This window comes from Anopheles coustani, chromosome 2 (genome assembly GCF_943734705.1).
Source record: "Anopheles coustani chromosome 2, idAnoCousDA_361_x.2, whole genome shotgun sequence".
NCBI classification, from domain to species: domain Eukaryota; kingdom Metazoa; phylum Arthropoda; class Insecta; order Diptera; family Culicidae; genus Anopheles; species Anopheles coustani.
This window is the reverse complement of record NC_071289.1, coordinates 68691658-68701284: the sequence shown is the minus strand read 5'-3', so window position 1 is coordinate 68701284 and position 9627 is coordinate 68691658. Positions and strand designations below refer to the sequence as shown.

At 43.6% G+C, this 9627-nt stretch overlaps 1 non-coding gene across 1 annotated transcript; it reads left to right on the top strand.

Moving 5' to 3' along the window:
• The first annotated feature begins 6758 nt into the window (after nt 1–6758).
• On the top strand, nt 6759–6831 carry Trnak-cuu (transfer RNA lysine (anticodon CUU)). Its single transcript has one exon. It is a non-coding gene; the product is annotated as a tRNA-Lys (tRNA).
• The last annotated feature ends 2796 nt before the right edge of the window (nt 6832–9627 follow it).

Here is a 9627-nt window from a genome sequence, read left to right as displayed (position 1 = left end):
TTCGCGTCACTGCAGCATAACGTTTCACACCAACCTCGGCCCCTGGCGACGGTTAAACGCACCATGCAAAAACGCATTTTAACGCATTTTCCACATCGCATCAGCGCGTTTTTCTGCGGAACCGAACCGAACTGCTTGTGCTTCACCGTTAATATAGTCATAATCAACGTGCGCTGGGTGGAAAATGTTCCAGCCCTTAGCTCAACCGCAAAGCTTCGCGCAATCCATCTCACCTCCCAGACCTCCCACCCACCCACAGGCCCATAGTGCACGCAAGGCGACTGACTGCGAACACACGCTGGAAACACGTGTTTCGAAGATGTTTGAGCAGTGAATTAACACACATCTGTTTTCGCAGCCCCTTTCGGAGGTGGTTAATGAGCGCAAAGGCACCTGTGTGTCCTGCCACCCGGCCTGTCTGCCCCCGGAACCGCTCCTTTGCCGGAACTTGTCTGCAAAGATGCGTTGGCCTTCGCTCGGTGCAGTGGATAGGAAAACCCATCCGTCACTGATAATGCGAGCATTGGTTTTTTAAGCGAGTGCGTAGGATGATGGATCCCCTTTGGTTTCGCAATTGCGGCTGTCTTGTTTTTTTGTGTTACTCCTTACCCATCATTTTCCATCCATCCATCAATCAAGATCAGCTGAAGAGAAAACGAGCCAGAGGATCATCGCCGCCCCCCGAGTGGTGCAACTTCAGCGGCTCGCGCCATCATCGCAAGCGTTTCCTTTATAATTGCAAATAATTATGATAGCAAATGTTTAGCATTAATTTTACGTAGCATACCGTACCATTGGACAAAGTCGTGGCCGAACGTGGTGCATGTTGGAGAACATGTGTCAGTCTTGTGTGTGCTCGTTATGCTCGAAACGTGCACCAGGTGAGGGTTGTATTGAGTAAATTGAAGCCTATCGGATGGAGCTGCCAAGTACGGTAGACGAAGGCGTGCAGGCCCGATGATCTTGTGCTTTCTGCTATGCTGCGTACGATGCGAAACATTTCACGCATGCAAATTGCACTGTCGGTACAATTAGTTCAGCATGAAACTGAGGCGGAAGAAAAGGCGTTCGGATGTGGTGCGAAAAATGCAGCCAAAGAATGCGTTCCACGGCAAATGACAATAAGAGGTTCAGAATTAGACTTACGAGAACTATGGTTAGTTGTTTAATTTGTGAAAACAATATTTATTTAAAAAAGATTAAGTTCATCATCCTTTCAAACTTTATTAAACATGAATAATAATAGATTTGCAAATTGAGATAAATAGATTTGAGATTGGAATTTATTTTCAAAAATCATACAAAAACCCTCTCTCTTGCCCATAGTGCACCAAACCAACGATCCTCGCCAGAACGCGTGCAAAATAATCAATGCGTTCATAACAAAAAAAAACCCAAGCCACGATTTATGCTCCTCCTAACGGTTCGGGGAAGGCTTTGCAAGTGCGCTTTCTGGCTCGAAAACAAAAATAGCACAAAACGAGGTGTATCTTTTGCCTCTTAGCATGCAAGTATGTTGCACCAATTTGCGTCGGGGAACGGTCGGGGAAGAAAAACGCATCGTACTTACGGCAGAGTTCTGTGATGCTTTCGCGCGCCGTACGTGAGTGTTTGTTTCCGAGGCGAACTCCATGAATGTGTCATCATGGCTGTGTGGTTCTTATGCTCCGTCGTGATGGTCGATGGGCAGGTTTTATGTTTTCCCCGTCGCTGCCGTAACCTAGTTTTCCCGTACCGTAGCACAATGTGATGAATTTGCCGTTGGGTCGTTGGCAGTAAAAATTCCTCCACTGTTCGCGGATTGACCAAGAAAAAATGTGGAGCTTTTTGATGACCGAATAAACCAAATAGCGCATTTCGGAATATTGATCGTGCATTTTGTGCTAATTACTGGTGGTTTATGGATACTAGTTTTATATAGAATTTTTGTGCACAATTGTCTTTTCCCTCAATACGTCAGAAACCAGAACTAATGTTGGTCGAACATGCAAAAGAAACAAACAACTTTGCTGGAATTTTCAGTCATTGGTGAAGGGTTTTCGCGGATTGTTGATGTATTTCTCCGCATTGTATAATCCGTCAATACGAAATTTCATTATGGACAATTCAAATCAAGCTTGCTTTGATGAGGAATTTACATTCACTTGTGAAACAGTTCGTGTACGATCGCGCCGAAGTCAATTCTTACTTTCTTCATTTCAAATTTCTTTCCCGGTGGCATGTTTTAATTAATGTTTTCCTCCGCCTCAAACGGTCCGCTCTGACGGTGCAATCTTATCGTACACCTTCAATCACTTTCATTACCATTCCCAGGAAGTGAAGTCCATTGATTGCTGTTGCGTGTGGAAGCAAACCGGCGGGCCTCCTGGACGTTTTCTTTAATTTCCACCGGTGCTGGTCAAATATTTCGTTTCGTTTGATTTATGTTCGGTCAGAATCACCTTACGTGTACGGGGAAGGCACCTCGAGGGTAGTTGTAATCCTTTCGCCTGGTTTGTATGCTTACGACAGTGTTCACATTGGGGTTCCACTACCGGTAGGCCGAAGGGATTAATTAGGCATGTAAATTAGGAACCTAAGCCAGATCGAGATCAAATTTATCAGCTCACAAATTCACACCATGATAACATCATTTCGCTTCGAACGCTCTGGAATGCTTGTAGTTTGTTTTTCGTGTCGATTGTCGGTTGTACCGGACGCGCCGGAATGTTTATTATCCTTCATATCCTGATTTAGACTTGAGTCTTGCTGTGTCCCTCGTTAGTTACACACCAAGGCACGAAACACGCCTGTACCTTCTATTGCATTTAATTAAATGCACTTATTTTTTTATTACATCCCCGTCCCTTCGCAGACATTCTGCTCCAATTTTGCTACTCAAGCGTTCTTTGGGAGATTTGAAAACAATTTCTTTTAACCTTCACGCCTTTTCCGCATCCCTCATGGGATACTCGTTTGCAGGATGTTTATCTGTGTGCTGGTGTGTGTGTGTAAGGGACGCGCACCCGAGACACCGCCGGCGGAGTGCATGGTGAAATAATAATAATGATTGTAATTTTATTCCGTCCTAAATTATTAAAATATTCAATTTTCCTGCCCACGGACGATGTGCGTCCCACGTTATGGAATTGTTTCATTGCGAAGGGAATTTTGCGGATGAAGCTGCCAGGGTTAGATTTAAAGTAGAAAGAATCTTTTAAGGCGTAACAATGTGTGCTATGGGAAGTGTGCAATGATAATAAACTGTTGCCCTACTCGAGAGAAGGTACATAAAACAGGGAAACAGTACCCAATGTCAAGGTTGGCTAACAATAATTGTATTTCTTTAAAGTACTTACGATTTTTAAGTAAAATTAATTAAACGAACCAAACAAATCTCGTTCAACAAAAAAAAATGAACTCTTGGTGTTGTAGGACAACGTGACGACTTATGGAAAGTTACAATCAGTGATAATCGCCAACATTTGCGAACGTGTGTGCTTTGAATGTATAATTCGAGGAGACAATTCTTTACGGACTCATCCCCAATGTGTTACTCAACAGGGAACGGCGCGTTTTACTTCACAAAACTTTTGCAATAACGTCGCTACGGTGAACTTTTTGCCACCACTCAAACCTGTTGATTGTTGAACAAAAAAACAAGCATTTCTGGTTCTTTTAAAGTGTGGTGTGGGAGGAACTCTTAAGTTGAGTTACGAGGAGGTATAAAGATGGGAGGTAATTGCAAAACTTTTGCTACAATTAGTAAGTGTTCAAATCAAACCCTAGTGGAATGATGTATATACATGATATGAGCCACCATGTCGTATTTAATAAAATTACAATGTAGTCTGCTACTCACAGTATATGAAATATTAAAATAAAGGATAGCTTCATGGAGATAAGTGGGAACTAATCTTCATAAAAGCGATCTACGGACACAAAATAAACATTAAGTTATTACAATTCCACAACAGCCGGGTTATTCTGCCCATTCAGTTCTCGCGTTATGGACTACGTCTATTTTTTCCAACAATGGTCCCGCCATCCAAAATATTCTCGCTAGAAAAATGCGCTCTTGAAGGCTGTTGAGAAGAAGGAAACAAACAAACTTCATAACTACCTTTACGTTTGCTTTGTAGAACTACGAAAAGCAACGAAGTGAGAGCGTTTTTAAATTACGACAAATTTATGCGTCGAGTATATTCGGATGATGAAAATTTCCTCCTACTTTGCTGTGTTGTTTAATGCTGTTTTTTTTTTTTGTTTTAGTGCACAACAAATATACAGGTTTTTCTTTCCTCGAAGCAGGTTGTGAATTGCCTTGTTTGGAGTATTCAAATATGGTTGTTTTTCGTTATTCATTACTGTCGCCCGGTTCTGTTCACCGACTTCCGGGTTCATGTGCACTTCTTCCGGGTTGTGCAAAATAAAACCTGGCCCGTTGACGATGCAATTAGAATTATGTCCCTCTGTCGTCGTTTTAATATTTAAATAGCAAATGCACGTCATCCGAGCGCGAGTGTCACTTGATACAACAAAAAAAAAACAACTCTGTTTGTCTTTGGACAGGGCCCAGACAACGGTCCTTCCGTTACAATAACTCCTCGAATGCCTCGGGAATGGATTTTTCCGAGTGTTTTCTCCCATTCCGTTTGGCACGGTGCATTTGCATAATGATTTTTCCGCTCATCTGAATCCATCGGATGGAAGAAAGATTTTTACATGATGTAACGGCAATGGTTTGACAGGATCTGCGCCTTCGAGCATGAGGCACCAGCTCGAGGCAGTGGCCGGACGCAGTTTCGCTCTATTTCGTGCGTTGAATCGAGGTCCTTCCACTCGATTCGAAGGCGGTTACGGGAAGGGGGACAAGCGATGGCGGATATGATTTATGATCGAAACTAACTTCAACTGACCGTTAACAAGCTGGGGTCCTATTTTCTTAAGTGAATCCTGGGCCAGCATCAACACAACATTATCACATCATCATCATCATCATCATCATCATCGTCATCGTTGTCATCTTCTTTCTGCCGCAGATAAATCCAGAACCATTCGTTACTTGTTACGGTTCATCTCTTTTTCGAAGTACAAAAAAAAAAAAGAAAACGGCAGGAAATCGAGGCGGATTGTGGCGTATGTCCTTCCCCTCGTCCCCGGTGACCAATTCTTCGGCTCGCCGCAATGTAGCTACCGTCCCACTCCTTTCTCCCGCAGGCTCAAGGAGGAGTTTTTCCTTCCCGGAAAACCACTTCAAGCGAATGAGTTGAGGGAAACGCTTCAAACGAGTGAAAGCTCCCCAACAAAACCCCGGAGTGCTGCACCTTTGTGCGCGTCCGCCGCGTTTGTGTCCTAACAAAGAAAAATAAATATCTTCTCACTGCTGAATAATTCATGAAATTTTATTGCATAGAAGCTGTTTCTGTGTGTATCCTTTTTTTCTCTCTCCATCTTCCCGCCTTCACACCAGCTTTCCTTCCTTTTGGTTTGGTGGTTCTTTTACAAGGATTTTTCATCCCACTCGCCACCTTCAACCACGGGACGGGAAATTCAACCCACTTTGACGCCATCGCTTCGGTTAACCGGTGGAAGCATCCGGCATCTGGAGGTTAATGTTTGAAGTGGTCCTCGCTAAGTCCTCACCATCGAGCGCTGGTCCGTTAATGCACGGGACATAGAACTGTCCTTCGGGTGCGCTGGTGTGTTATCACAAATCGCGCACCAAACGGGTCGAAGCAAGGGAAAACGGTAGGTTCTTCGGTCGAGAGGAATCACAGCTTTGCGGTCGGGATTACATGTACATACCATTACGTTAATGATCATCGAAACGTGTCTGATAAAACCGTGTAGCTGCTCTAGCTCGGGCTGCATACATGGAAAACTTGCAGCTACCGGATGGTTTTTGCCACTCGATGAATGATAATTTCCCGGTCCCCGTAAGGACCTTCCCTACGGCGCTGGATGCGTTTTATCGCCAACCGTGGCGCTAGATTGCGATAATTAATTCGCCCCGCGGAAGACGCTGTGGTTAATGACGTTTGCTCTAGATCTCATTTTTCTCCGACAGACTTCATGCAGCCGTATTCCCTTTTTTCCTGTTCCAACACTTCAGATCCCACGGTAACGGTGCTTTAAGATAACAAGCAAGCGCCCCCTTTCCGACCGTTTTGGGGGGAGATTTTTCCTTCATTTGGACATTCTTTTTCACCCGTGCAACGGTGAGGTACATGCAGCGCCAATTTACATAACACTTACTCCAGGAAAAAGTCTTCGGTAAATACAACACACACACACACACACACACCACCTGTGTTTCTCCGAGCGTTCGGTAGCGTGATGGTTTCCACGCACGCAATATCCTGCCCGCCACCTTCGGTGGGATGGTGATATTTTTCAAGATTTCTAGCGTTTTTAATAATCGTGCCGAGGCCTCAAAAGCTGCCGGTAATTGGCTCAGCTTGAGCGTAATGGTTCATTTTTATCTTGAAGAAAAATCAGATGTCATATTTCAGGCTCTAGTTCCGTCTTTCGGTGCCGCGCGCTGTATGGGCCGATGATTAAAAGCAAGATGGAAATTTCATTAGCCGAGGGAGATATTCTCGTTCCCTTTGATGTGTTTGCATTATAGACTTACTGTTTGCTTCCTTTTTATTGTTTGCGAGGTGCAGTTTGGTTGATAGGGTACGCTTTATCGTATCACACTTTATACACCTCAACGATATTGTTAGCAAACGCAAACCAGGAAAAATTTATTTTTAACCACATGATTTTCACCAGCCCGGCTAGCTCAGTCGGTAGAGCATGAGACTCTTAATCTCAGGGTCGTGGGTTCGAGCCCCACGTTGGGCGCTTGCGAATCTTTTTTCCTTCGATTCGGTTTATTTTTGTATCTGTTTTTTTGCTAAAACAATCTATGCGCATTTTGTGTATCTGAAAAGCGACGACGAACTATAAAGGATAGACGACCAGGACAAACGGAGGATGCTGTAAAACTTTTTGTTGACTACAAACCACACAACAAGATTTACGATTGTTTTCAGGATGAGGGTTTTATTTTTATTTCCCAATGGCCTCTCTCTACCGAGTGCATCCCAAGGGCGGGTGGAAATGGAACGAAGACTTCCCACTGTTTGTGCAGGGAAGGATGGAATCACTAGCGAGAAAAGTTTCTGCCGACCAGTTTCAATGCCACCAACCCGGATTGTTTTCAATGGGGAAAAACAATCACCAGAAGATAGATGGATGGACAATAAATTAGCTCAAAATTTATGCCGCTATCTTTATTGAATTAGAAACTATCAACCGCAGCGAGAACGCGGGACGTGTTTTATGGACGCGCGCAAACGAAAAGCTTTCGGGAAGATTAGCTAAAGGTTGCTGAGTTTTTTTTTGGGGTGAACTCGTGCCGAAAACTTATTGCATGTTTATGTTTGTGTTGCCCTTCCACGCGGTTGTGGGGAAGAAACATTTTCCCCAGTGCTGGTAACGCTTTGCCACCCTTCGGTCTCACCTCGACACTGGCCATGCGTAGCATTAATTAATTTGTGCTTATTCCTTATGCCAGCATACAATTTATGCCAGTTCAAGTTTACTGCTGCTGCTGCTGCGGTTCGAGATTTTTGGTCGATGCTCGGTCGCCTCGGTTCTCGTCATTGGAGTTGTTGTGGTACGGTTTTTTTTCCTACTTTCGAGGCGGCACATTGACTCACTTTTACGATCGACTTTGATCGTAAAATATAAATTTTTTATTAATCTCTCGGAGACTCGGGTTGCCCCGTTCGTGGCGGTTCGGCGCAATTGCGTCAGTGTAGCATGCATCACAGGACGATACGCAACCCCGGGGCCAAGGCCGTATCGGAGTATATTTCGGAAAGATTACGCTAGAGTTTTCTTCGTGGCCAGCGCCTCCGCTGAAGCCCATTTTAGCCGCGGTTTTAGCGGTTTTTCGTTTGCTTTACGAGCGGAATATTATCCTTCTAATTTGATTTTTATTTCCCATATACATAAGCCGTTTCAAACGGGTGCCCCTTGTTTGTGTGTGCTTCGGCGTAAGCAGCCTCTTCTCGGCCTCGTCAACATTTCACCCAACCCGCCCCTCAACCCCCTCGATGCTTTGGCAGCGTGAGAAACACCCATACACGGCCGTAAAACGTCGTTTAACCTCTTTTTTTTAATTTACACTAAAAATGGAAATATGAAATGAGCAATTGTCTCCGGTTGCGCCCGGTTGTTGCCTCGAAGGATTATTTTTGGTCCGTTGGCTACACACTCACAGTAACACACGCTCAGAGTGCGCGGTGGGCACCGATACCGTATGCAATGCTATTTCCTGACAATGGTTCAAGACAAATTAAGACATAAAAATAAAACCAAAAACGTTGTGGGCAGAATTTCATTTGGGATGTATAAAAACTTTATGGACTCGGTGGGAAATAAAAACACACAGCGGCACAAGTAAGTGTGGTCGTTTTGCGGCCAAAACTATATGCGAATGTTTTCATGGGCTAACACTGGTGGACAGCGTCGAAGAAGAAAATTGGAAGAGCAGGCTGGGTCATCAGATAACGAGAACAGAAGCAGAGTTAGTTTCCAAATTACAAGTATGTACCGATTTTGGTTCTTATATAAAATATTGACTTTTATCTTCCTAAGGCATTTATTAAGGATACATTAAACCTTTAGCTTTCAATCTACAAATTAATATCTTTTTATCTATAAGGATAAATCTCCAACTTGGTTTTGTTACATTAAACATCAGGTACCGTTTGAAGTCAAACTGTCAGCAACTTCTTCGTGGTGCAATCCATAACCCGTTTGGTATAAGCTTACCTTTAACAACGTTTTGTGGCGATCGAGGTAATGGAAGCAACCTGTTTCAATATTTGACTTCAGTCGGTATTGTCTTCATAAAACAAACAATCTTTTCCTCGTCGAATTGAATTTCCTAGCTTTTATTTGTGTATGTTTTGGTGGGCTCCAACAAACTGGCTCACCGTTTTCTTCGCTCAGGAAAATCTTCTCGTTGAAAATAACTCCAGCGTGGTTGGATATTTGCCAACGGCCGCTTTATCAACATCATCATCAGCAGCATCGTCATCAGAAATCTGATGACACGGTGATCGTCGCAAAGGATAACTTTAACCGGTTGCGAGCGGTTTTGCAGAAGATTTCAATCCTTTGAACCTTTTCATAACAAAAAAGGGAAATGGTGTTAGGACGCGTCGGGAAGTTGTATACCGAGGTTTTTTTTAACTGTTAAAGTGAAAATCACAAGCACTTTACTGGGCGTTGGAATGTTGTTTGTCAGGGTAAAGGCCGAAATTTGCATTCGCCCGCTTTCGCTCCGTGCGAAAAGGAGGGTGCAAAGGACATCGATGAAAGGACTCCTAATCGTAACTTTTGATGAAGTTTTTTGTTTTCAGACGAGATGGGGTGGATACCCAAAGGGATGATGTTGGTGCTGAAGGGTAAAGTACAAGCTGTTTAAGATAAATATTCTTATGCGATGGTTCCTTTCGAGTTACTTTAAATGTGTTTGAGTTGTCGTAGCGCTTGGTATAGCATTTTTTTTCAAGTTTGAATTGATGTTCTTTCTATCTCATCGACATTTCTGCAGCGAAGTGATTTATAAACAAGATTTTTATT